Genomic DNA, 25,206 nt, shown 5'->3' with positions numbered 1-25,206 from the left:
GGATAGGGCACTGAGAGCACAGGCAGCAGATTCTTCTGAAAATAGTTAAGTTGGGCTTAATTAAAATTAAAAACTTTTAGGGGCACCTGGCTGGCTGGCTCAGTTGGTGGAACATGTGACTTTTGATCTCAGGGTTGTGAGTTCAAGCCCCACAGTGGGTGTAGAGATTACTTAGAAAAATAAAGTCTTAAAAAAATTAAAAACATTTGAGTTATCATTAGTTTGTGGACTGGCAGGGCTTGGAGCTGGGAGTAGGTGGCTGTGTAAGTCTGTGTGGGCTGCCATAGCAAAATACCATAGAGTTGATGGCTTAAATAACAAATTTATTTCTCACAGTTCTAGAGGCTGGAGAGTCCAAGATCAAGGTCCAGCAGGATTTGGTTTCAGGCGAAGGCTCTTTTCGTGACTTATAGGTGGCTGCCTTCTTGTTGTGTTCTCACACGACCTTTCTTTTGTGCTTAGGGTAGGACAGGAATGGTCGGAGGAGAAAAAAAGATTTCTCTTTCCCTGTAAGGCCACTAATCTGATCGTGAGGGCCTCACCGTTATTATGCAGTCTAAACCAGATTACTTCTCAAAGGCACCATCTCCAAATACTATTATGTTCATGGTCAGTTTCAGCATACAGGCATTTAGGGTTACAAATATTCAATCTATGTGAATTTTTAGGAACACAGTCATTTCTAAGAGATAGTGTCTTTGGGAGAGACCAAATAAACTTAGACCGTAGAAGCAAGTTGTCAGCTTGAAGAGGCTAGGTGGAGAAGGAGGATGTGAACCCAGATAAGAATTCGAGAAACAAGGAGGAGAAGGAAGGTTCAAAACTAGAAGATGGGAAAGCAGAGCTTACCAGGAAGAAAGGTAGATGGCTGACTACAGCATTTGTTTCTGAATATAACTGTTTCAGGTGTGGGCAGGGGGTACTTGGTAAAGGTGCTGGTGGTGAAAATAGCAGCTTTGGGCTGAGGACTGCACTAAAGCCTGAATGGATAATGCTTCACTCCACAGGGAGAGAAGGAGTCATTTAACCAAAACTTTTAAAAAAGAATATTTAGAATAAACTCTCTTTATGTCTTCACAGATGACCTATGGTGATGTTTTGAACAGATGATTTCTTTCTTTCTCTCTCTTTTTTAATTGAAGTATAGTTGACACACAATGTTACATTGGTTTCAGGTTTACAACATAGTGATTTGACAAGTCTATACACATATGTTGTGCTTGTCACCGTACGATGCTGTTTCAGTACTATGGATTATATTCCTTATGCCATACCCAGGCAGATATATGATATACTTCTAGGGCCATTCACGTTGTTGCAAATGGCAAAATTTTATTTTTTAATGGCTGAGTAATATTCCATTGTATATTTATGCCATATGCCATATTTATCCATGTATTTATTGATGGATACTTAAGTTGCTTTCATATGTTGGTATTGGAAACAATGCTGCAGTAAACAGGGTGCATTTATGAATCGATTTCTTACAGTCAACAATCCAGCATATTAATGTTGTCCCTGGCCTCTCTCCATTTAATGGTTACCTTTTGATGATTATGATTTTTTTGGGGGGAGATATAAATAATTATTTTCTTTATAATAATCAAAAAACTACCAACTTTATTCTTTACACTTTTTTAGCCAATTAAAAGGATTATTTAAAATATACTAAGCCACCTTCTAAGACAAAAGAGCATTGTGAAATAAAAGTCATAAAACTGAGGGTGAAAGAAAGAAGCTGAGAGTTACTGTATGCATAGTAGTTTCTTCTTTTTCTTTTGAGTTTTATGCCCATAGTAGTAGTAGCTGCTTCTTTTTCTTTTGAGTTTTATACCCATTTTCAGTTTCTGATTCATTGCAGGATAACCAGGCTTTGTTTTATTTAGAACTTCTATCTTGGGGTAAAGATTTTACTATTTCTTTGTTGCATATTTTTGAATGATAAGGAAATGCTTTGAATTTCTTACAAGGTTTGTTTTATAATGGATTTTTGCATATACATTTTGTTTATCTGTGCATAGTAAATTGACAAAATGTGGGTTTTTTATTTTTCCTTCACAATAAATCATAAAAATAGGTTGGGTTAAAAACAAGATATGTGAAAGAGATGGTAATCAAAACGATCACATGAAGGAAACAAACAGCACTATATTTATTATAGGGGGATGAAGTAGAGGACATAGAGGATCAACTTGGAACAACAGGATCTCAGAAATATGAAAATGAAGGTGGATTTCCATGTGATTATTCATGCATTCATTTTTCCAAGTTTTTATTAAGTACTGTGTTTCAAACAGTGGGAATATAACATGGTGTAAGATAATGCCCTAAGCATTAAAAAAATAACAAATTTACAGAAAGATGATAAATATGAAAACAAGATTTATAAATAAAGGGCTATGGGAAGAGTGATGTCGGCATCATGGTTGTATAAGATATTCCTCATTTTTGTCTGCCACCACCCATCACAGTATTTCAGCATTTATACATGAACAAAACTGCCTGTGTGGGGGCTGTGCAATCAGCACTGTACACCAAAGGACCAGGAGGTGTTTTACCCACCCATGCATCAGATAATAGGCAGACAGACCTCTGTCCTGGCTGTGGGCCCTGAAAACTGGCCTGTGACCTGGCTCTAGCCTTTTTCAGCTGCAGTCTGAAGCCCCTGAAGAACACTGAGGCATTTGCCCATGGACAAGAGAACCTTGGTGGGCATCCAGGTTTCTAGTAGAGAAGTTCCAGCACTCCGTAAAAGCGAAAAAAAAATTATGAGTTTGGACTCACTGGATTGGGTGAAAGGAACAACTTGGCCTTACCAGAATCAGCATTCCCCCAAGGGAGCACAGCTTAGGACCAGAGCCCATCTCAGCCCATGATTTCACCCATGGGGGAAAGGCAGAATGGGTAAGTGAACACCAGCTTCCCCAGCTATACCAGATGCTGCCAAAGAAGTGCATTTCTCTCTCATGTAGAGTATTAAATTTGGGAGGTCCCTGGCTGAGATGTGAGAAAAGACTGGGATGGTGGCAGGACTCTTGGAAAACATTCAAGAAAAAACAAACAAACAAAAAAACAACGAAAAACCATTCAAGAGATACAGACCTCCTTAACTGCCTCACAGACTCCCATCAAGAGGGTCACTCCTGAGTTGCTGGAAAAGCCATACCTGCACATACCCTCAGCTGACCCGTGGGCACCCTCAGCATCCTCTTGTGCCTACTCACACCTCCTCCTACTATACAGCAGGTCTTTGTGCTCCTGAAGGCCTACTTTGGCACCCCTAAATTTGTGGCTCAGGGAGAGAGCACAAACTTGTGCAGTAGTGCTATCTTTGGGAAAACAAAAGAGGCAGTCAGGTGCATTGTAGGATTGAGAAAAGGTGTATAGAATTGAGACTTCTGCCACAAATGGGAACAAGAAGTGGTGTATCCATAGAAAGTCTGAAAAAGCCTTAGAGTCTTAGAGTTGATGGAAGGTATATCGCCTCCTGCTGGAAGGCAGTTTGTAGACTGGAGGAGGTGACTGATGCTTCAGCTACAAAGAACACAGTGCAAAACTCCCAGAGAACATGAAGAACCAAGGAAACACAACACCACTAAGTGATCACAATGGTCCTTCAGGAACTAAATCCAAAGACATGGAGATCTATGAGTAACGGATAAAAAAATTCAAATTAGCTCTTTTAAGGAAGGTCAGTGAGTTGTGAGAAAACAGAACAAAGTTGAACAAAATCAATACTAGTAATGTGAAAATGTGAAAATACATAGCGCACTGGTAAAGGTAAGTATATAATCAATTCAGAATACTTTAGTACTGTTCTCTGGTAATGTGGTTAAGTATGGTAATACTTTTGTATAAAGTTTAAAGGACAAAAGTATTAAAAATAACTATAGCTTGAATGTTAATACACAGTACAAAAGGAAGTAGATTATGATATCAAAACATAAAAGGGAGAAGTAAAGGGGTAGATTTTTTGTGCAAAGTTAAGTTTTTATCAGCATAAAGTAGACTGTTAGCTGTTGTATGAAAGATTCATGGTAACCACAGAGGAAAAACCTACAGTAGATTCACAAAATGTAAAGAGAAGGGAATCAAAATGTCCTACTAAGGAAAATCATCAGTTCACAAAGGATAGCAGCAAGAGAAAAAGGAATGAAGGAAGCAGAAAACCGTGAGATGCCATTATGTTTTTACTTTGTATGTCTTTATTTGTGTGTCTACTTTTTATCAATAATTACTCTAAATGTAAATGAATTTAATTCTCCAAAGAGAGTGGATGGGTGGATTAAAAAAAAAAGACAACTATATACTGCCTATAAGAGATTTACTTCAGCTTTAAGGATACCTATGAACTCAAAATGAAGGAGTAGAAAAAGATACTCTGTGTAAGTAGAAACCAAAAGAGAGCAAGAGTAGCTATAGTTACCTCAGACAAAATAGACTTCAAGCTAAAATAGTAATGAGATAGAGGAGGTCATTACATAATGATCAAGGGGTCAATTCATCAAGAAGATAATTATATATGTATCCAACATCATAGCACCTGAATATATGAAGCAAATACTAAAAGATCTGAGGGGGAAATACACAACTATTCAGTAATAGTAGGGGACTTCACTACCCCACTTTTAACTATGGATAGATCATCTGATGGAAAATTAACATGGAAACTTGCACTTGAACCATACTATAGACCAAATGGCTATAATATACACAGAGCATCCCATCCAGCAGCAGTAGAATATTTATCCCTCTCAAGTGTACACAGAACATTTTCCAGGGTAGATCATATGATGAGTCACAAAATAAGTCTTAATAAATATAAGAATAGTAAAATCAAATCAGGTATCTTTTTCAATAACAATGGTCTGAAACTAGAAATCAATTACAAAACAAAAGCTGGAAAATTCATAAACATGTTGAAGTTCAGCAACATGCTCTTGAACAATCAGTGGATGCTAGAAGAAATCCAAAGGGAAATTCCAGAATACCTTGAATTATGTGAAAATGGAAACACAACATACCAAAACTAAGGGGATGCCGCAAAAGCAGTTTTGAGAGGGAAATTTATAATGACAAATGCCTACATTAAGAAAAAAAAGATTTTCAATAAATAGCCTAGATTTCAAGTTAGGGATTTTAAGTTAATAGCCTAACTTTAAATCTCAAGGATCTAAGAAAAACAAATGAAACCTAAAGATAGTAGAAGAAGAAGAAGGAAATAAAAAGATCAGAGGAAAAGGAATAAAATGGAGACCAGAAAACCAATAGAAAAGATCAAACGAAGAGTTGTATTTTTGAAAAGATAAAATGGACAAGCCTTTAGCTATAGTGCTAAGCAAAATGGGAAGGCACAAATACATGAAGTCAGAAATTAAAGAGGACATAACTGTGATACCACAGATACACAAAGGATAAGAAAGTTGTAAGAACAATTATATGCTAACGAATTGGATTATCTAGGAGAAATTGATACATCCTGGAAACATACAACCTTTCAAGTCTGAATCATGAAAAGAGGAAATTGAGTTAGTAATAATAAACAAACAAACAAACAAAAAAAAAAACAAGGAAAAGCCCAGGACCAGAGGGCTTCATGAGTGAACTCTACTAGACATTTAAGGGAAAAATTAACACCACTTCTCTTCAGAATATTGAAGAGGAGGGAATACTCCCAAACTCATTTAATAAGATGAGCATTATCCTGATTTCAAAACCAGACAGGGACACTCCAAGTAAAGAAAACTGTGGGCTAATATCCCTGATGAAAAAACTACAGAAATCTCAAAAATGTATTAGCAAACCAAATTTAACCTTATATTAAAAGTATCATACACCATGATCAGGTGGGATTTGTTCCTGGGATGCAAAGGTGGCTCCAAATATGCAAATCAATATATATGATACACTGTGTTAATAGAATGAAAGTTTAAAGTCTTACAATCTCATTAGATGCTTAAAAAGCATTTGACAAAATATGACATCCTTTCATGATAAAAACTCAACAATAAATTGGGTGTAGTGGGAACACACCTCAGCATAATAAAGCCATATATGATAAGCCCACAGCTATCATCATATTCAACGGTGAAAGATTGGAAGCTTTTCCTCTAAGGTCAGGAATAAGGCAAGAGTGCTCACTCTCATTACTCCTATTCAACATAGTACTGGAAATCATCGCCAGGGCAAGCAGGCATAATAAATGTTAGGCAGTTGTCTTTGCAGATGATAGGTAGATCTTATGTATAGAAAACCCCAAAGACTCCACCATAATAAACTGTTAGAAATAATCAGCGAATTCAGTAAAGTTGCAAGAAATAAACTTGTAGAAATCAGTTGTTTCTATACTCTAACAAACTACCTGAAAAAGAAGTAAAGCAGTCCTATTCTCAATAGCATCAAAAAGAATAAAATACAGAGGAATAAATTTAACCAAGGAGGTGAAAGATAAGTCAGTGAAAACTATAGGACTTTGATAAAAGAGATTGGAGAGATACTCCTGCTCATGAATTGGAAGAAATAATATTATTAAAATGTCCATACTACCTGAAGCCATCTATATAGAGAGAGTCTGTACAATCCCTATCAAAATTCCAATGGCATTTTTTTGCAGAAATAGAGAAAACAATCCTAAAATTCATATGGAATCACAAAAGATCCTGAATAGCCAAAGCCAGCCTGAGAAAGAAGAACAAAGTTGGAGACATCACACTTACTGACTTCAAACTATGCTATAGAGCTATAGTAATCAAAGCAGTGTAGTCTTGGCATAAAAATACACATAGACCAGTAGAACAGAACCAAGAGAGATCCCTCACAATATTTGACAAGGAAGTCAAGAATATTAAGTGGGAAAAGGGACAGTTTCTTCAATAAATGGTGTTGGGAAAACTTCGTAACCACATGTACCACTTATAAAATGGACTTTTACCAATCATAGAAATGAACTTAAAGTGAACTGTAGACTTAAATATAAGACCTGAAACAATCAAACTTGTAGAAGAAAATGGGAAAAGATCCTTGACATTTTTGTCATTGTCAATGATTTTTTTGAAATGACACCAAAAGCAGAAGCAACAAAAGCAAACATTAATAACTGGATTATATCAAACTAAAAAGCTGTACAGCAAAGGACACATTAAACAAAATGAAAGGTGACCCCTAAGGAATGGTTAAAAATATTTGGGAAATTATATTGCTGATAAGGGAATATCTAAACTGTATAAGGAACTCATACAACTCAGTAGCATAAGAGCAAACAATGCAACTAAGAAATGGGCAGGGGAACTGAATAGACATTTTTTCCAAAGAAGAACTCCAGATGGGCAAAAGATACATGGAAAGATGCTTAGCATCACTAATCATCAGGGAAATGCAAATCAAAGACACAAAGAAATCTCATTTCAGATGCTAGATATTTATTACCAAAAAGACAAGAGATAACAAGTGTTGGTCAGGATAGTGGAGAAAAGAGAAACCTTGTACACTATTAGCGGGAATGTAAATTGGTATGGCCACTATGGAAAGTGTTATGGAGGTTCCTCAAAAAATTAAAATGACCTATCATAATAAGACCCAGCAGTTGCACTTCTGGGTATACATTGGAAGGAAATAAAAACAGGATCTTGATAAGATATTGACACTTCCATTTCACTACAGTATTCTTCACAATAACCAAGATTTGGTAACAACTTATGTGCTTGTCGGTTTGGATATATGGATAAAGAAGATGTATGTATACATAGGGTGGAATAGTCTCCCATGTGAAAGAAGGACATACTGTTATTTGTGACAACATGCTGCCATATGCTTAGTGATATAAGCCAGAAAGAGAAAGGCAAATATGTTACTTGTAAGTAGAATATAAAAAGGCCCAAATCATAGAAACAGAGACTTAGAATTGTGGTTGTCAGGGGCTGAGAGTGGGTGAAATGGGAAGATGTTGGTCAAAGGGTACAAACTTCCAGTTATAAGATGAATATGTTCTGGGAATTTAATATACAGCTTGGTTATTATAGTTAATAATACCATATTATAAACTTGAAAGTTGTCAAGAGAGTATATCTTAAATGTTCTTAATGTTCTTAAATGTTCTTATCACACATAATTATGGTAATTATATGACATGATAGAGACGTTAGCTGATGCTATCTATGGTGGTTATCATTTTGCCATATATAAATATCAGATCAGCATATTATACACCTGAAATTTGTACAGTGTTCTATGTCAGTTATATCTCAAAGCTGGAAAGAAAAGGTTGTGGTGACTATAGAGAATGCTAGATAGTGATAAATTGTGAGTGGGTTTTTTACAAATGCGTATGAACTCATCAAGGCAGAATAGAGAAGATTCCAGGGAAAGGGTTACCATGTGCATAGTCTGAAAGGTGCATAGTTGCAAAATATGATTAGAATTAGGATTATGGATTTTCTGCAGCTCTGTCCGTGAATAAATACTGTTTTACTTCCTCTTTTCATAACTGACTGCTTACTTTTTCTTGCCCTTTTGTACTGGCTAGAATCTTACTGTTTTTGAATGGAAGTAGTGAGAGTGGACATCCTTCCCTTGTTCTTTATCTTCAGGAGGAAGCATTCTGTCTTTCACCAATTAAAGTTGTTTGCTGTTTTTCATAGCTGCCCTGTATTGGATTAGGAGGTTCCCTTGCATTCTTAAGTTGCTGAGAGTTTTTTTTATTTTTAATTTTATTTATTTATTCATGAGAGACAGAGAGAGAGAGAGAGAGAGAGAGAGAGAGAGAGAGGGAGGCAGAGGCACAGGCAGAGAAGCAGGCTGCATGCAGGGAGACCAATGTGGGACTCGATTCTGGGTCTCCAGGATCACACCCTGGGCTGAAGGCGGTGCTAAACCGCTGAGCTACCTGGGCTGCCCGAGTTTTTTATGTTTTAAATCAGGATTAGAAATTGATTTTGCCAAATTCTCTTTCTGTATCTACTGTGATGATCATATAGTCCTTTCTTAAAACTGTTAATATCATGACTTGCATTGTTTGATTTTTGATTTTGAATTTTAACTCCATCTGGTCATTACATATTTTTTAAATTATAGAATTGCTTTTCTGAGTTCACAAAGAGTAGGTATTTATTATTTTGTCTGGTTTGGTATCAGGGTAATGTTGCCCTCATGAAATGAGTAAAGAAGTCTTCTGTCTTCAGTTTCCTGAGTTTTTGAGGAACTGATAGTAATTCTTCCTTATACTTGGTAGAGTTCACCAGTGTAATCATCTGAACTGGGGTTCTCTGTGGAAAGTTTTAGATACACATTCAGTTAGTTTCTCTCTCTTTCTTTCTAGATTTTATTTGAGAGAGAAAGAGTGAGAGTATGAGAGAGAGCATGAGCAGGGTAGACAGGCTGAAGGAGAGGGAGAAGCAGGCTGCCTGCTGAACAGGGAGCCCAGTGTGGGTCTCTATCCCAGGAACCTGGGATTGTGACCTGAGTCAAAGGCCGACACTTAACCGACTGAACCACCCAGGTGCCCCACACATTCAGTTTCTTTAATAGATACTGGCTTGATTCAGGTAGTAATCTAAGTCTTCTTGAGTCCATTTGAATATATATATATATATATATATATATATATATATATATATATTTTTTTTTTTTAAGCAAGGAATGTAAATTGTTGAAATTTAGGTGTTTGTTGAAATTTAGGTATTCACAAATTTAGGTGTTTGTTGAAATTTAGGTATTCACAAATACCTTGTGAATTTTAGTATTTGTAGTATTGTAGTTATGCTGCTGCTTTCATTCCAGTTACTATAATTTCTGGCTTTCTTTTTTCCCCTTATCAGTATTGTCAGAAATTTCTTTCTTTCTTTTTTTTTTTTTTAAGATTTAATTTATTTATGAGAGAGAGAGAGGCAGGCAGGCAGGCACAGACACAGGCAGAGGGAGAAGCAGGCTCCATTCCATGCAGGGAACCTGACATGGGACTCGATCCCTGGTCTCCAGGACAACACCCTGGGCTGAAGGCAGCGCTGAGCCACCCGGGCTGCCCTCTTTTTTTTCTTTCTTTCTTTTTTTTTTTTTTTTAAAGTATCTACGTGAGCTTTTTGTTTCATTGGTTTTGTTGAGTCTTCAGTTTTCTCTTTTATTTCTTTTCACCTTTATTTTTATTGCTTCCTTTCTTCTGCTAACTTTAGGTTTAGTTTTCTCTTCTTGCATTGAGAACCTGAGGTCGTTCATATAAGATCTTCTTTCTAATATAGATTGATTACGCTGTAACTGTCTCTTTGACTTTCCTTCTCTTCTTTATCCTGACATTTAGTGCTATGAATTTTCTGTAAGGATTCCTTCAGCTTTATCTGCAAATTATGATGTTTTCATTTTCTTTTAGTTTGAGCCACTTTCTAATTTAATTAAAAAAAAAAGCTTTATTGAGATCTGATCCACATACCATACAATTCAACCACTTAAAATGTACATTTCAGTGGTGTTTAGTATATGCACACTTACATGCATCTACCACTTTAGTCATTTAGTATCACTTTGAATTTCTTTTTTGACCCTCAATTACTGAGAGCTGTATTACTCAGTTTTCAAATATTTGGAGATTATCTGGATACCTTTATGTTACTGATTGCCACTTTAATTCTGGCATCGCAAAAAACATACTCTATATGGTTTGAATCCTTTTATATTTTTGAGACTTACTGTACAGCCCAGAAAATGGTCTATATTGGTAAATGTTCTGTTTGCATTTGAACAGAAAGTGTGTTTTCTGTTGTTGGATAGTGTGTTTTATAAATATCAATTAAGTCAGGTTGGTTGATGGTGGGTTGTTTGTCTTTTATGTTCTTACTGATTTTCCTTCCACTTTTATGAGTCATTTAGTGAAGGGTGTTGAATTTGCCTAATACGTTGTAGATTTGTCTATTTTTCTTTTTGTCAGTTTTGCATCATATGTTTTGAAACTCTCTGATTAGATGTGTAATGTTTACATTTCTGTATTCTCTTGGTGTATTGACCTTTTTGTTATAAAACCCTCTTTAACCCTGCTCTGAAAACTACTGACTACTGTCTGATATCAGCAAAACTGCTCCTGCTTTTTAATAAACACCTTTATGAGGTTTACTTAACATACATAACATAAAATTCACCCATATAAGTGAACAGTTAGATGGGAGCTTCAGCTCCTCCTTGTAGCCTGATGATTTCCAAATGAATGTGTTCAGCCCTGGACGACTTAACTTCCTTTATTGACTTTTTAAACATAGCATGTCTAAAACCATACTTATTTCTTTCTCACTGTTTCCCTTTCTTTCAAGTCAACGTTTTCTCTCTTCTCTGTTTAGTTAATGCCATCCCTTTCTTTCTAGTCAGTATTGTGAAAAACCGATTATATAACTCCTTTTCCCATTCATATTTAATCACTTATTTAAACATATTATTGGTCCTGACTTTCTAAGGTTTCTGATATTTGGTCCCACTTCTCCATATCTACTTTAGATGGATTTTATTAGTCCTTATCAGTTTTTGCTTGGTGACCTCCTAACTCCCATTTCCTGAATCATCTTCCTTCCTAACCATCTGCCCCCATGTCAGTCCTCAGGAGGCATTGTTTTGTTGTTGTTGTTTGTAAGATTTAAGTACAGGCATGTCATTTTCTAGTTGAAGTCCTTTAGTAGCTTCTATTTGTCATCAGGATGCAATGCAAGCTCTGTTCATGTTAACCATGAAGTTAAGATTTTGTCCTCTTCAGATTCCTTGTTATATCCAGTCTATTTTTCTCTACTATACCATACCCTTCTCCCACCACACATACTATAATTTAGCATCTGCAGCAACTTATTTGCTAACTTGGTGTGTTGTTATCACTTCTTCTGTATTTTTATATACTGTTGCTTCTGTGCCTAGCATAGCCTTATTTTTCTTCATCTGCCTGGCAAACTCATGTTTTTCTTTTTAATTTGTTTTTGAAGATCATGCATTTCTTTTTTTTTTTTTTTAAGACTTATTTTTATTTTTTTTAGGGGAAGGAGGGGCAGAGGGAAAAGGGAGAGAGAATCCCAAGCAGACTCCTCTCTGAGTGCCAAGCCTGACGCTGGGGCTCAGGCTCAATCTCACAACCTGGAGATGGTGACCTGGGCCGAAATCAAGAGTTGGATTCTTAACGGACTCTACCACCCAGGTGTCATGAAGATCAGGCATTTCTTTTCTTTTTTTTTTTTAAGACTATTTATTTGAGAGAGATGCAGAACAAGAGAGAGCAGAAGTCACAGGGAGGGGCAGAGGAAGAGGAATAAGCTCTGAACAGAGAGCCCCACGTGGGGCTTGATCCCAGGACTCTGGGATCATGAGCTGAGCTGAAAGCAGACGAACTGAGCCACCCAGGTGCCCCAGATCATGCATTTCTAATGCTATTTTCTTATGTAAATCTTCTCAAGGCATACTTTTATGTGCTTAGAAAATACCTTTTCTGTGGCTCTCTTACTTCCTGTCTAACCTACAGTCCCTGGTATACTACCTGTAGTTATTTATTTCCTTTGTTGTGATCCACTCATTTTGTATTTACTTTGTTTACATATTTATTGTTATTTATTTGTTACATATTTATTGTTAACTCTTGTGGGCAAATAATATGTCTTATTTTTCTTGGTATTCCCTGTACCTAGCTCAGTGCCCCTCACATTTGGCAGTTGTATCATTGAGTAAAGTTGAAATGAACTCAATGACTGATAACTAGTGATTTAACTATTAAATTACTGTGAATTCAAACTAAAATTCCCTAAAATGTAGGTTAGATTTATCTATAACAGCTCTCTGTTCTGAGTAAAATTGTTTTGATTGCCACATAGATGACCTATATCTAGCTAAATTTAAGATAACAATGAGTTGTGTTGGTTCATGAGCTGCATTATTAAAATGGGAACATGCAAGAACTTGGTATTGTATGGAACCCACGTGACCAAAGTAAGTGGATTTGGTATGGAAACTTAAGGGTCGTTGGATTTCTCAGTGAATTTTATTTCACTTTGAATCTCTTTCAGTCTTTTTCAGATGACTGACCAGTTACTTGTATTGATAACAGTTGGGCTTACCTTTTAACATGTTTTCTCAAGAATGGATTCACTCTTAATGGAATAGGGAACCCAAATGTGATAGAATTTATGCTGTTTGGTTTGTGGTTACCCACAAATCTGGATACCAGAAAGTACATGGTTTTGCTTAAAACAGCAACATTCAGAAAGTTCACTGTCATTTGTATGACAGTGTTATTCTGGGCAAGTAGTGTGTTTTCATTTGCTATTAAGAATCATCTTAGACTATATTTGTGAACAACTCTCAAAATAATTAGTACTCTTTTATCTCTTGATTACCTTGAGTTTAAGGAGTTCTTCCTTTATGACCTTGAAGCAGTGGCATTTCTCTTTGGAAGGTCTTAAATTGTTTCAAGCACTTGTCACTGAAGCCCTGTGGAATATTGTTATTCCATTATATTCTATACTTGTTGCTGACTATCTTGTGGTCTCTTCCAAAGCTCATTCTTGGTCTGTGATTGTGCATTAAGTAGCTATTTACATAACTACTTCACAGATTTTTGTTGTGCTTTCCTGGATCCTCAAGTTTCTTGAGAGTGTTACTAAAATAAAGGATATTTGAAAGGTTAATATTTAACTTTGTCATTAAAACAAGGTCATCATATAGGTCATTGTCATTTATCTTTTGAAAGATGGCATTACATTTTTGATTCATTCTGCATGTTTTTTAGTCAACCCATAGAGTTGGCTATTAGAATTTGGAGTTTAGTAAGTCACGTTAGTGAAATTCACTTACAATGGTTTAGAATAGTTGCCTGGCGAAGTCTTTAAGCGCTCTTATATTTCTTAAATCTAAATCAAAAGAACAGCCTGGAAATCTTAGCAATTAAATAATGGATGGGAATGAAAGCTGATGTAAACAGTGGTTTTACTGTAAGAGAAAAGAATGTGTCAGTGGAAGTTTGAATGCTGGGAGTCTAGAAAGGTGAGACCCACAGGGTAGGAAGGAAAAGGCAGTGACATTGGATGCCTGCTGTTTTTTCCCTTCCTTGCTGCACTCTTATTTCTAATAATTTATAGATTCTTTGGGTTTTATACATATACGTCATATTATCTATGATAGAAGACTTTTCTTTGGACTTTTTCGTATATTTTCATCTTCTTTTATTTGCTAGCTAAGACATCCAGTGTAATTAAATAAAATTGTGATGGTGAGTTTTCTAATTTATTTCCCTCATTTTGAAGGGAATGCTTTTAAAGTTTCACTATTAAGAATATTTGCTATAGGTTTTGGAAGGTATCTTTTATTAGGTTGAAGAAGTTCTCTTTTTCTCCTTTGGTAAAGTTTTTATTTTTTTAAAGATTTTATTTTTTAATAATCTCCTATGCACAGTATGGGGCTTTAATTCACAGCCCCCAAAAGCAAGAGTTGCAGGCCCTTACTGACTGAGCCAGCCAGCGCCCCCCTTGCTGTAAGATTTTAAAATTAGGAATGGGTGTTGAATTTTATCACTTTCTTTTCCTGTTTCATTGAATGATTTATGTAGTTTTTATTCTTTAATAACAAGTCTATTATATGATAGAATTTTCTAATGTTTTAGCTATGCTTGTTTCTGGGATGAGTCCAATTAGTTATGATGAATTATTTTTTTCTATGTTTTATAACTGCTGGTTAACTTTGCTGATATTTTAATAAAAATATATGTTTGTGAATGAACCTAGACTGTGATTGTCTGTTTTTCACAGTAATTATTGAATTCTGTTTTGTACATGTCAAATTGGAGGTATTTTGCAAATAGTTGATAGCAGTGTCTTACATACTATTAGAAATTTGGAGTACTTAGTAACCTAGTAAAGGCTGGCTATATATATATATATATATATATATATATATATATATATATATATGTATTTTTGGATAGAATAGTTGAGAAAATACTCTTGGTTGGTGTTGAATAGGAAGAGTGTGTAGAATGAGAACAGAAGTGAGGATGGAATACATTTTCAGGGTGAATTGATTATGATAAAGCCAGTGATCAGCAGTTTGTCGGAAACACAAGTGTGAGGAAGAGGTGGTTTCAAAGGATGGATAAACTGAGGTTATCAGTTTTTAAATGTGGTGGTTGGAAGAGTGACATAATGTTAAGGAAAGTAAAAACAGCAAATGTAGTGCTTTTGAAAAAGTATAGTGGTAGAGGAAGGGGGACACCAATGAAGGTGAAGACAGGCAGGTTTGAATAAATAATAAAATTTATTTACTTTGAAGGATGGATGAGACTTCATGTTTGTTAGGTGAAGAGTAGAGAGGGAGAGAGTGAGTATACTTGGAGAGTATTTGTGTATCTGCCTAAATCTTTGCCAAACAAGATTTCAGTGTAATTTTATGTATCCTTATGTAATTGAGGATTGTATTTGCCCTTCAGAATGTTTCCAAACATGACCATATTTTAATACTCTAATTGGAGAGAGAAATTTATCACCTGGTTCATTTCTTTCTGGCAAATCAGCCCTCAGATACTAATGAAAGCCTCTGGGAAAGAGAACATTTAGGTTGAAGAGTAGTTTAGTTAATATTAGGTCATTTTACCAAACATAAAAGTCACAAAGTAACAGTGGCTTCAGCAAGATAAAACCTTATTTGTGATCACACAAATTCTATAGGGCAGTTTCAGTAATGGGAGACTGAGAAATAGAGTGTTATTTAGTAGGAGCATGAGTTTAGCTAAAAAGTGAGGGCTCTAGGATGAAAGAAGGGAGAGAAGATTGAGAAATAGTATTTGTATCTACACAGTAAGAGACTCTTAAATACAGTTCATCTCTTATATGAAAGGTGATACTTGCATGAATGTTTAAGAAGTCAAAATGCCTATGTTTGTGTCTAGGCTCTCTACTTACTAGCTCTATGATCCTGAACATATTACTTAATTTTTTTCTTTATGCCTTAGTATTTTTCTAATAAGATGGAGAACAGTGCTTAATACAGGGTACCTCATAAATTAGTGTGAGAATTAAATAAGATAATCTTTTAAATTTTTTTTTGTATATTTTTTTATTGGAGTTCGATTTGCCAACATATAGTATAACACCCAGTGCTCTTCCTGTCAAGTGCCCCCCTCAGTGCCTGTCACCCAGTCACCCCATCCCCCCGCCCACCTCCCCATCTACTACCCCTTGGTCATTTCCCAAAGTTAGGAGTCTCTCATGTTCTGTCACCCTCTCTGACATTTCCCATGCATTTTCTCTCCTTTCCCATTTAATCCCTTTCACTATTTTTTATATTCCCCGAATGAATGAAACCATATAATGTTTGTCCTTCTCCGATTGACTTACTTCAGTCAGCACATAATATCCTCCAGTTCTATCCACATTGACGCAAATGGTGGGTATTCATTGTTTCTAATAGCTGAGTAATATTCTATTGTATATATAGACCACATCTTCTTTATCTATTCATCTTTCGATGGACACTGAGGCTCCTTCCACAGTTTGCCTATTGTGGACATGGCTGCTATAAACACTGGGATGCAGGTGTGTCTGTTTTTCACTGCATCCGTATCTTTGGGGTAAATCCCCAGCAGTGCAATTGCTGGGTTGTAGGGTAGCTCTATTTTTAACTCTTTGAGGAACCTCCACACAGTTTTCTAGAGGGGCTGTACCAGTTCACATTCCCACCAACAGTGCAAGAGGGTTCCTCTTTCTCCGCATCCTCTCCAACATTTGTTGTTTCCTGTCTTGTTAATTTTCACCATTCCACTGGGGTGAGGTGGTATCTCATTGTGGTTTTGGTTTGTAATTCCCTGATAGCAGGTGATGCGGAGCATTTTCTCATGTGCTTATTGGCCACGTGTATGTCTTCTCTGGTGAGATTTCTGTTCATGTCTTTTGCCCATTTCATGATTGGATTGTTTGTTTCTTTGCTGTTGAGTTTAACAAGTTCTTTATAGATCTTGGATACGCCCTTTATCTGATATGTCACTTGCAAATATCTTCTCCCATTCTCTAGGTAGTCTTTTAGTTTTGTTGACAGTTTCTTTTGCTGTGCAGAAGCTTCTTATCTTGATGAAATCCTAATAGTTCATTTTTGCTTTTGTTTCCCTTGCCTTCATAGATGATCTTGCAAGAAGTTCCTGTTGCCTGTATTCTCCTCTAAGATTTTGATGGATTCTTGTCTCACATTTAGAGCTTTCATCCATTTTGAGTTTATCTCTGTGTATGGTGTAAGAGAATGGTCTAGTTTCATTCTTCTGTACGTGGCTGTCCACAATTTTCCCAGCACCATTTATTAAAGACACTGTCCTTTTTTTCCAGTGGATAGTCTCTCCTGCTCTGTCGAGTATTAGTTGACCATAGAGTTGAGGGCCCATTCCTGGGTTCTCTGTTCTGTTCCACTGATCTATGTGTCTGTTTTTGTGCCAGTACCACACTGTCTTGATGATCACAGCTCTGTAGTACAACTTGAAATCCGGCATTGTGATGCCCCCGGCCGTGGTTTTCTTTTTTCAATATTCCGCTAGCTATTTGGGGTCTTTTCTGATTCCACACAAATTTTAAGATGATTTGTTCCAACTCTCTGAACAAAGTCCATGGTATTTTGGTAGGGATTGCATTGAATGTGTAAATTGCCCTGGGTAGCATTGACGTTTTCACAATATTAATTCTGCCAATCCATGAGCATGGGATATTTTTCCATCTCTGTGTGTCTTCCTCAATTTCTTTCAGAAGTGTTCTGTAGTTTTTAGGGTATAGATCCTTTACGTCTTCGGCTAGGTTTATTCCTAGGTATCTTATGCTTTTGGGTGCAATTGTAAATGGGATTGATTCCTTAATTTCTCTTTCCTCAGTCTCATTGTTAGTGTATAGAAATGCCACTGACTTCTGGGCATTGATTTTGTATCCTGCCACGCTGCTGAATTGCTGATGAGTTCTAGCAATCTTGGGGTGGAGTCTTGGGTTTTCTATGTACAGTATCATGTCATCTGCAAAGAGGGAGAGTTTGACCTCTTCTTTGCTAATTTGAATGCCTTTTATTTCTTTTTGTTGTCTGATTGCTGAGGCTAGGACTTCTAGTACTATGTTCAATAGCAGTGGTGAGAGTGGACATCCCTGTCGTGTACCTGATCTTGGGGGAAAGGCTCCCAGTGTTTCCCCACTGAGAATGATACTTGCTGTGGGCTTTTCGTAGATGGCTTTTAAGATGCTGAGGAATGTTCCCTCTATCCTTACACTCTGAAGAGTTTTGATCAGGAATGGATGCTGTATTTTGTCAAATGCTTTCTCTGCATCTATTGAGAGGATCATATTCTTGTTTTTTCTCTTGTTGATATGATCTATCACGTTGATTGCTTTACGAGTGTTGAACCAGCCTTGCATCCCGGGGATAAATCCCACTTGGTCATGGTGAATAATCTTCTTAATGTATTGTTGGATCCTATTGGCTAGTATCTTGTTGGGAATTTTTGCATCTGTGTTCATCAGGGAGATTGGTGTGTTATTCTCCTTTTTGGTGGGGTCTTTGTCTGGTTTTGGAATTAAGGTGATGCTGGCCTCATAAAGCGAGTTTGGAAGTATTCCGTCCCTTTGTGTCTTTCAGCACAGCTTTAGTAGAATAGGTATTGTTTCTTCTTTAAACGTTTGATAGAATTCCCCTGGGAACCCATCTGGCCCTGGACTTTTGTGTCTTGAGAGGTTTTTGGTGACTGCTTCAATTTCCTCCCTGGTTATTGATAGGCCTGTTCAGGTTTTCTAGTTCTTCCTGTACCAGGTTTGGTAGTTTGTGGTTTTCCAGAAATGCGTCCATTTCTTCTAGATTGCCTAATTTATTGGCATATAGCTGCTCATAATATGTTTTTAAAATTGTGTATATTTCCTTGCTGTTGGTAGTGATCTCTCCTCTTTCATTCATTATTTTATTAATTTGGATCTTTTTTCTTTTTAATAAGGCTGGGCTAATGGTTGTTTATCTATCTCATTAATTCTTTCAAAGAACCAACTCCTGGTTTTGTTGATCTGTTCTACAGTTCCTCTGGTCTCTGTTTCATTGAGTTCTGCTCGAATCTTTATTATCTCTCTTCTTTGGCTTGGTGTAGGTTTTATTTGCTGTTCTTTCTCCAGTTCCTTTAGGTGCGAGGTTCGCTTGTGTACTTGAATTTTTTCCAAGTTTTTTGATGGATGCTTGTATTGCAATGTGTTTGCCTCTTAGGACTGTTTTTGCCATATCCCAAGGATTTTGAACGGATGCATCTTCATTTTCATTAGTTTCCATGAATCTTTTTAATTCTCTAATTTCCTGGTTGACCCTTTCATCTTTTAGCGGGATGCTCTTTAACCTCCTCGTGTTACAGTTTCTTCCAAAATCTTGTGATTGAGTTCTAGTTTCAAAGCATTGTGGTCTGAATATATGCAGGGGACAATCCCAATCTTTGGACAATCCCAATCTTTGGTATTGGTTGAGACCTGATTTGTGACCCAGTATGTGGTCTATTCTGGAGAAAGTTCCATGTGCACTTGAGAAGAATGTGTATTTAGTTGTGTTCAGATGGAAAGTTCAGTATATATCAGTGAAATCTCTCTGGTCCAGTGTATCATTTAAAGCTCTTGTTTCTTTGATGATGTTGTACTTAGATTATCTGTCAATTGCAGAAAGTGCCATGTTGAAGTCTCCTACTAATAGTGTATTGTTATCTAAATATGTCTTTACTTTGGTTATTAATTGATATACTCGGCATCTCCCACCTTAGGGGCATAAATATTCATGATATGTCTTCTTCTTGGATAGACCCTTTCTGGTATAGTGTCCCTCTTCATCTCTTACTACAGTCTTTGGGATAAACTTTAATTTTTCTTATATGAGAATTGCTACCCCAGCTTTCTTTTGAGGACCATTTGAATAATAAATGGTTCTCCAACCTTTCATTGTCAGGCCATAGGTGTCCTTAGGTCTAAAATGAGTTTCTTGTAGACAGCAAATAGATGAGTCTTGTTTTTTTATCCAGTCTGAAACCCTGCGTCTTTTGATGGGATCATTTAGCTCATTCACATTCAGAGTTACTATTGAAAGATATGAATTTAGTGTCATCATGATAACTATTCAGTCCCTATTTTTGTGGATTGTTTCTTAGAGCTTCCTCTTTCTTTACAGGGTCCCCCTTAATATTTCTTGCAGAGCTGGTTTGGTGGTCACATATTCTTTCAGTTTCTGCCTATCTTGTTAGCTCTTTATCTCTTCTTCTATTCTGAATGAGAGCCTTGTTGGATATAATATTCTTGGCTGCATGTTCTCATTTAGTACCCTGAATATATCCTGCCAGCCCTTTCTGACCTGCCAGATCTCTGTGGAAATGTCTGCTGTTAATCTAATATTTCTCCCCATATAAGTTAGGAATCTCTTTGTCTCTTGCTGCTTTAATGTTGCAAGATTCATTATTAAATGTTGAGGTGTTGAACTGTTTTTATTGATTTTGGGGGGGACCTCTCCATCTCCTGGATCTGAATGCCTGTTTCCCTCCCCAGATTAGGTAAGTTCTCAGCTATGATTTGTTCAAATATGCTTTCTGGCCCTTTGTTCCTCTTGGCGCTCTCTGGAACCCCAATTATACGTAGATTTTTCCTTTTGAGGCTATCATTTATTTCCCTTAACCTTTCCTCATGGTCTTTTAATTGTTTTTCTCTTTTTTCCTCAGCTTTCTTCCTTGCCATCAACTTGTCTTCTATGTTGCTCACTCTTTCTTCTACCTCATTAAAACCCTCATCGTGAGGACCTTCAGTTTGGATTGCATCTCATTTAATTGATTTTTAATTTCAGCCTGATTAGATCTAAATTCTGCATTCATGAAGTCTCTTGATTCCTTTATGCTTTTTTCCAGAGCCACCAGTAGCTTTATAATTGTGCTTCTGAATTGGCTTTCTGACATCAAATTGTAATCTAACTTCTGTAATTCTGTGGCAGAGAGTACTGTTTAATTCTTTTGTGGTGAATTCTTCTTTCTAGTCATTTTGCTCAGTGCAGATTGGCTGTTTGAGCGGGCTGAGTCAAGAATATCAACCACCACCTAAGCAAATTTCACCCTAGATGATTCTACGGAGGTCAGAGCCCAGAAATTGAAAACAAAGATCAGAACGAAATATAACAAAAGGATCACTGAAGTGAAAAACAAATTTTAAAACAAAGTAGTCAAAAATAAAAGGCCAAGAATCCCTAAGAAGAAAAAAAAGAAAAAAAAATTGGGGGTGCTGGGAGATGGTGGTGGTGATGAAGTTGTAGTGCAGGGAGAATGTAGTCTACCTGAGGATCCTAGAGGGTGATCCTCTTGGTTCTGAGTATAATTTCTGTATGTTAGAAGATGCTCAGTCCCAGATTTATAGAAACCAGAAATACTTGTAGAAAGCCCCAACATTGACCATCAAGACATAAATGAGATAAAAGAGGGGGGCAGAATGGAGATGAAGAATCTCACAGAATGAACCAGCATGGTGTACCAGTTGGTTCTGGGTGTATGCTGGTCATGTTTTAGAAGGTATTAACCAACTCCAATTTCAGGGGTCTCTCACAACCACTCTCAGGTTTGATAATTTGCTAGCACTCACAGAACTTCCTGAAAACTGTTATACTCATGAAAGGATTGTAGAGTACAGGGAAAGGATGGAGTTTACAGTCAGCCAAAGGAGGAAACACATTGGGTGAAGTCCAGGAAGGTTCCAGATGTGGAGCTTCTGGTGTCCTTTCCTTGTGAAGTTAGTACATTACTCTCCCCCCATCAAAGTGTGCCAGTATATATTGCTAACCAGGGAAGCTTGCTTAACTTTGGTGTCCAGAGTTTTTATTGAGGCTTGGTTTTGTAGGCGTGACTAACTGATTGATTGCAGACATGATTGAACTCAGTCTCAATGAAACTGACCCAGAACCCTCACACTAAGTTATATTGTTGGTGTGACTAGCGTGCCAGCCCTGACTCTAGAACTATTAGATGTGGCCAGCCCCACCCTAAGATTGGGTGTGGCCAGGACTCCCCATAAGCAAGAGTGCCTCAGTCACGTATGAGAGATTACCTCCTAGAAGTTGAGGACAAAGTCACACTTCTCTTTGGATGTGGCCAGAATCTTTATTACAATGAATGATGCAAGCTGCTGATGTAAAGGTGGAGGAGGCATATGCAAGTGGAAGTTCAACATGATTATCTGTTGAAGATAACAAAGTTAAAAAAATCATAAAAATACAGTAAAAGATAAGCTAGGTGAAAATACCCAAAAGAATTGAATGACCTGGTGTAATTTAAAATCTAGAAATTTGGCCACTAAAATTTGAGGAGCCCCTTGAAAGGAGACCAAAATGAAAATAAGAATTAGATATATATGGAGAAGAAAACCGTAAGAGAGATTAGTATGTTTGATATAATTAATGTATTATAATTCATTAAGTACTTTTACTTACGTTGGATACCACTAGTTAAGTGGTATAGTCAGGGGATAGTGTTAATGTGTTTTCCCAGAAAGTACTGATCTTAGAGGTTTTTAGTGATTTGTGTTAGATTACAGAGAAAGTTGGGGCAGAACTGGAAAGATAATTGTCTCCTGGCTTTTGGATTAAGTAGTTTTGCCTTAAGTACTTTTTCTGAATCATAAAACGATTCTTCTTGGTCCCTAGTTAACAGGAGGTCTGACTCAATTCCTTGGACTCTCGAGTTCTTCCTGAGGACTCAGCTGGTCTTTCTTTGAACTCCAGCTCATGATGGCTATTCCATGGTGAATGTACTCACTAAACTGCTAAACAATTATTTTTAAGGGACAAATGCAAATTGACAGACCTTTAGATTTTCAAAATGTTTTAAAATTGCATAACACTCAACAGTATAGGTTCTGATGAACAATGTTTGGATGACATAGCAATAACTAAAGTGGGGTAAAGTGACTGGGGCTTTCCTATAGAGTACTACAATTTAGAGAGTTCAGTTTTCTTTTTGAAAGTAATAAAAATTGTGTAATTTGAAAATTGTTTACATATGCATGTTATCAAATATATGTGTTTACTATTAGAGAAATAATTGATATTAGCATTTAATTAGTAGAAATAGTAATTGAAAATAGGCTTCCCTGCACTCATGCCCATAGTGCCTTTTATTTCTAAGGTACTTCTGAAAGTCCTAGTTGCTGTTATGGACATATGGGCAAAGGAGTCGGGGATGGAAGAGAGAGGGCACAGCTATCTGCTAGTTTCTATGGGAGGCTAACCCCATTTGAAGAGCATTTGGTGCCCTCTAAATCCTTGTAGGTTTGACAAGAAGCTGTTAATGTCATTCAGTGCAGGGACGCTGAGAAGTTGCAAGATGTCCCTGGGTATCAGTCCCTGGTCCCTGTGGACACTGATGTTAGCTCACACCACTAAATGGCACCGTGCGTGTGTATGTGTGTGTGGTGAGGAAGAGAGTAGGTGGTCAGGAAAGGAAGGAATCTTGAGTTGATAAGGACTTTTCTATACTCTTAGACTCATGGGTCATCTCATCCACTCCTCACAACAGTCTTGCAAGTTTGATGGGGGTACTCTTTTCACAGATGGGAAAAGGAGGCTCAGACATACATCTAATGTCACAACAAAAAGTGGTGGGTTGTACTAAACGCTTATTAGTTGGTTGCTGGCATAGTTTGAGAACATTCCCTTGTGACAGTGTGTTTTGTGGCATGCTAAAAGGGGTGTGTGCAGAAAAGGGGGACTGCGACTACATAAGGTTGTGCAGTGTTATGTTAGGCACCTTTATTGCAGAACTTTTCAGAGCCTTTAAAATACTCATGTGCATTGTGAAGCTTTGAAGAGGGACATAAAATGTGTTGTGGCCCATATTCCTCTCCCAGCCTCAGGATGGCCTCTAGAAAGTGGCATGTAATACCCAACTGTTTGTGGAGCTTCACTGGTGGGTGAGGTTGCTTTCCACGGTGATGCCACAGATGAGCTGTTGTGAACACGGTAGGGGCTTCCATGTGCCGTTCAGTGGTAACATGGTGCTTGGAGCTAGAAATGGAAAGCATGGTTACCTGTGGAGACTCTCCCACTCGTCATCAGGACAGAAACTTCTCTTGAAAGAACCAGTCGTCCTTCTTTGATGTTACTCTTCTTTGGGATTTAGTCCCAGGCCTTCTGCTATCCTGACTCTGTGTGTATTGTTTGCACATTGAATGAGCAAATTGGGAAAATCCTTAAGTGCAAGTGACAGAACACCTAACTAATTGAGCTCCACAGATTTTGAAATCTGGGGACTGGCCTCGCAGGCCCTGGTAGGAGCCTAATGTTACCAGGAGGCACTTTAACCTCTTTCTTTTCTTTTCTGAACCATGTTGGCAATTTATCCTCAGGCCGTTTGACTGCACAATGGCTGTCACAGCTTTAGGCATCACAAACACAATTGAAGACAGAAATAGGTGTTTGGGTAGGTTTGGTCTTCTCTCAGATGGCTCTGTCCATTTTTTAATCCCCAAAGGAAAATATTTCCTAATGACCCTCTTTTGTCTCTTTAGTTGGAATAGGGTTATGTGACCACCCCTAACTGTAGGGGAGGCATCTGAGAACAACGCATTATCATCTCTGTGGCTAGGCAGTGTTAATCTGTTGGTAAGGGGTGGTGGTGGGGTGGGGGGGAGACTGGGAGGCTGTCGGGTGGTGCTTGCCTTGTCTGCCTTGTTATCTAAGACTTCATTTGGCACGTGTGCTGATGAAACCTTCTTTTGCCTGAATCTTCCGAACAGATTATTCCAGAATTCCTCGTGAATTCACTCAGGGGCCAACCTTGGCTTGTCCTTACTGCATTCTTCCCATCTCTATTCTGTCTGCAGGCCCCATGGATTCTTTCTCCCTACCTGCAAGTGCCCTTGTGTTGCCCTGTCTGTGTCTGTTGCGTTCTCTCTCCTTTTTCTCTCATCAACCCCTTCTTACTGCTAGCAATCCATTTTTTTCTCTAAGCATTTAACATTATATTTTATTTTATTTTAATTAATTTACTTATTTTTAAGATTTTATTTATTTATTCATGTGAGACACAGAAAGACAGGCACAGACACAGGCAGAGGGAGAAACAGGCTCCATGCAGGGAGCCTGACTTGACCCCGGGTCTCCAGGATCACACCTTGGGCTGAAGGCAACGCTAAACCGCTGAGCCAACCGAGCTGCCCTATTTTTATTTTATTTTTTTAAAAATTTTTATTTATTTATTTGAGAGAGAGA

General features: G+C 37.3%; 1 protein-coding gene across 2 annotated transcripts in view; it reads left to right on the top strand.

The window, feature by feature from the left end:
• MAN1A2 (mannosidase alpha class 1A member 2) overlaps positions 1 to 25,206 on the top strand; it is a 182,496-nt gene that overhangs the window by 16,824 nt on the left and 140,466 nt on the right. Inside the window, exon 1 of one of the 2 annotated variants that reach the window (XM_041754201.1) lies at positions 12,037 to 12,151. The exons of the other annotated variant lie outside the window; for it this stretch is intronic. The gene's annotated coding sequence lies outside the window, so the exon portion shown is untranslated. Of the gene's footprint in view, positions 1 to 12,036; positions 12,152 to 25,206 lie in introns of those variants that run through there. 2 annotated transcript variants of the gene reach the window in all.

The sequence above is a fragment of the Vulpes lagopus genome, chromosome 5 (genome assembly GCF_018345385.1).
Source record: "Vulpes lagopus strain Blue_001 chromosome 5, ASM1834538v1, whole genome shotgun sequence".
Taxonomy (NCBI): domain Eukaryota; kingdom Metazoa; phylum Chordata; class Mammalia; order Carnivora; family Canidae; genus Vulpes; species Vulpes lagopus.
This window is presented reverse-complemented; position numbering and strand designations above follow the sequence as displayed.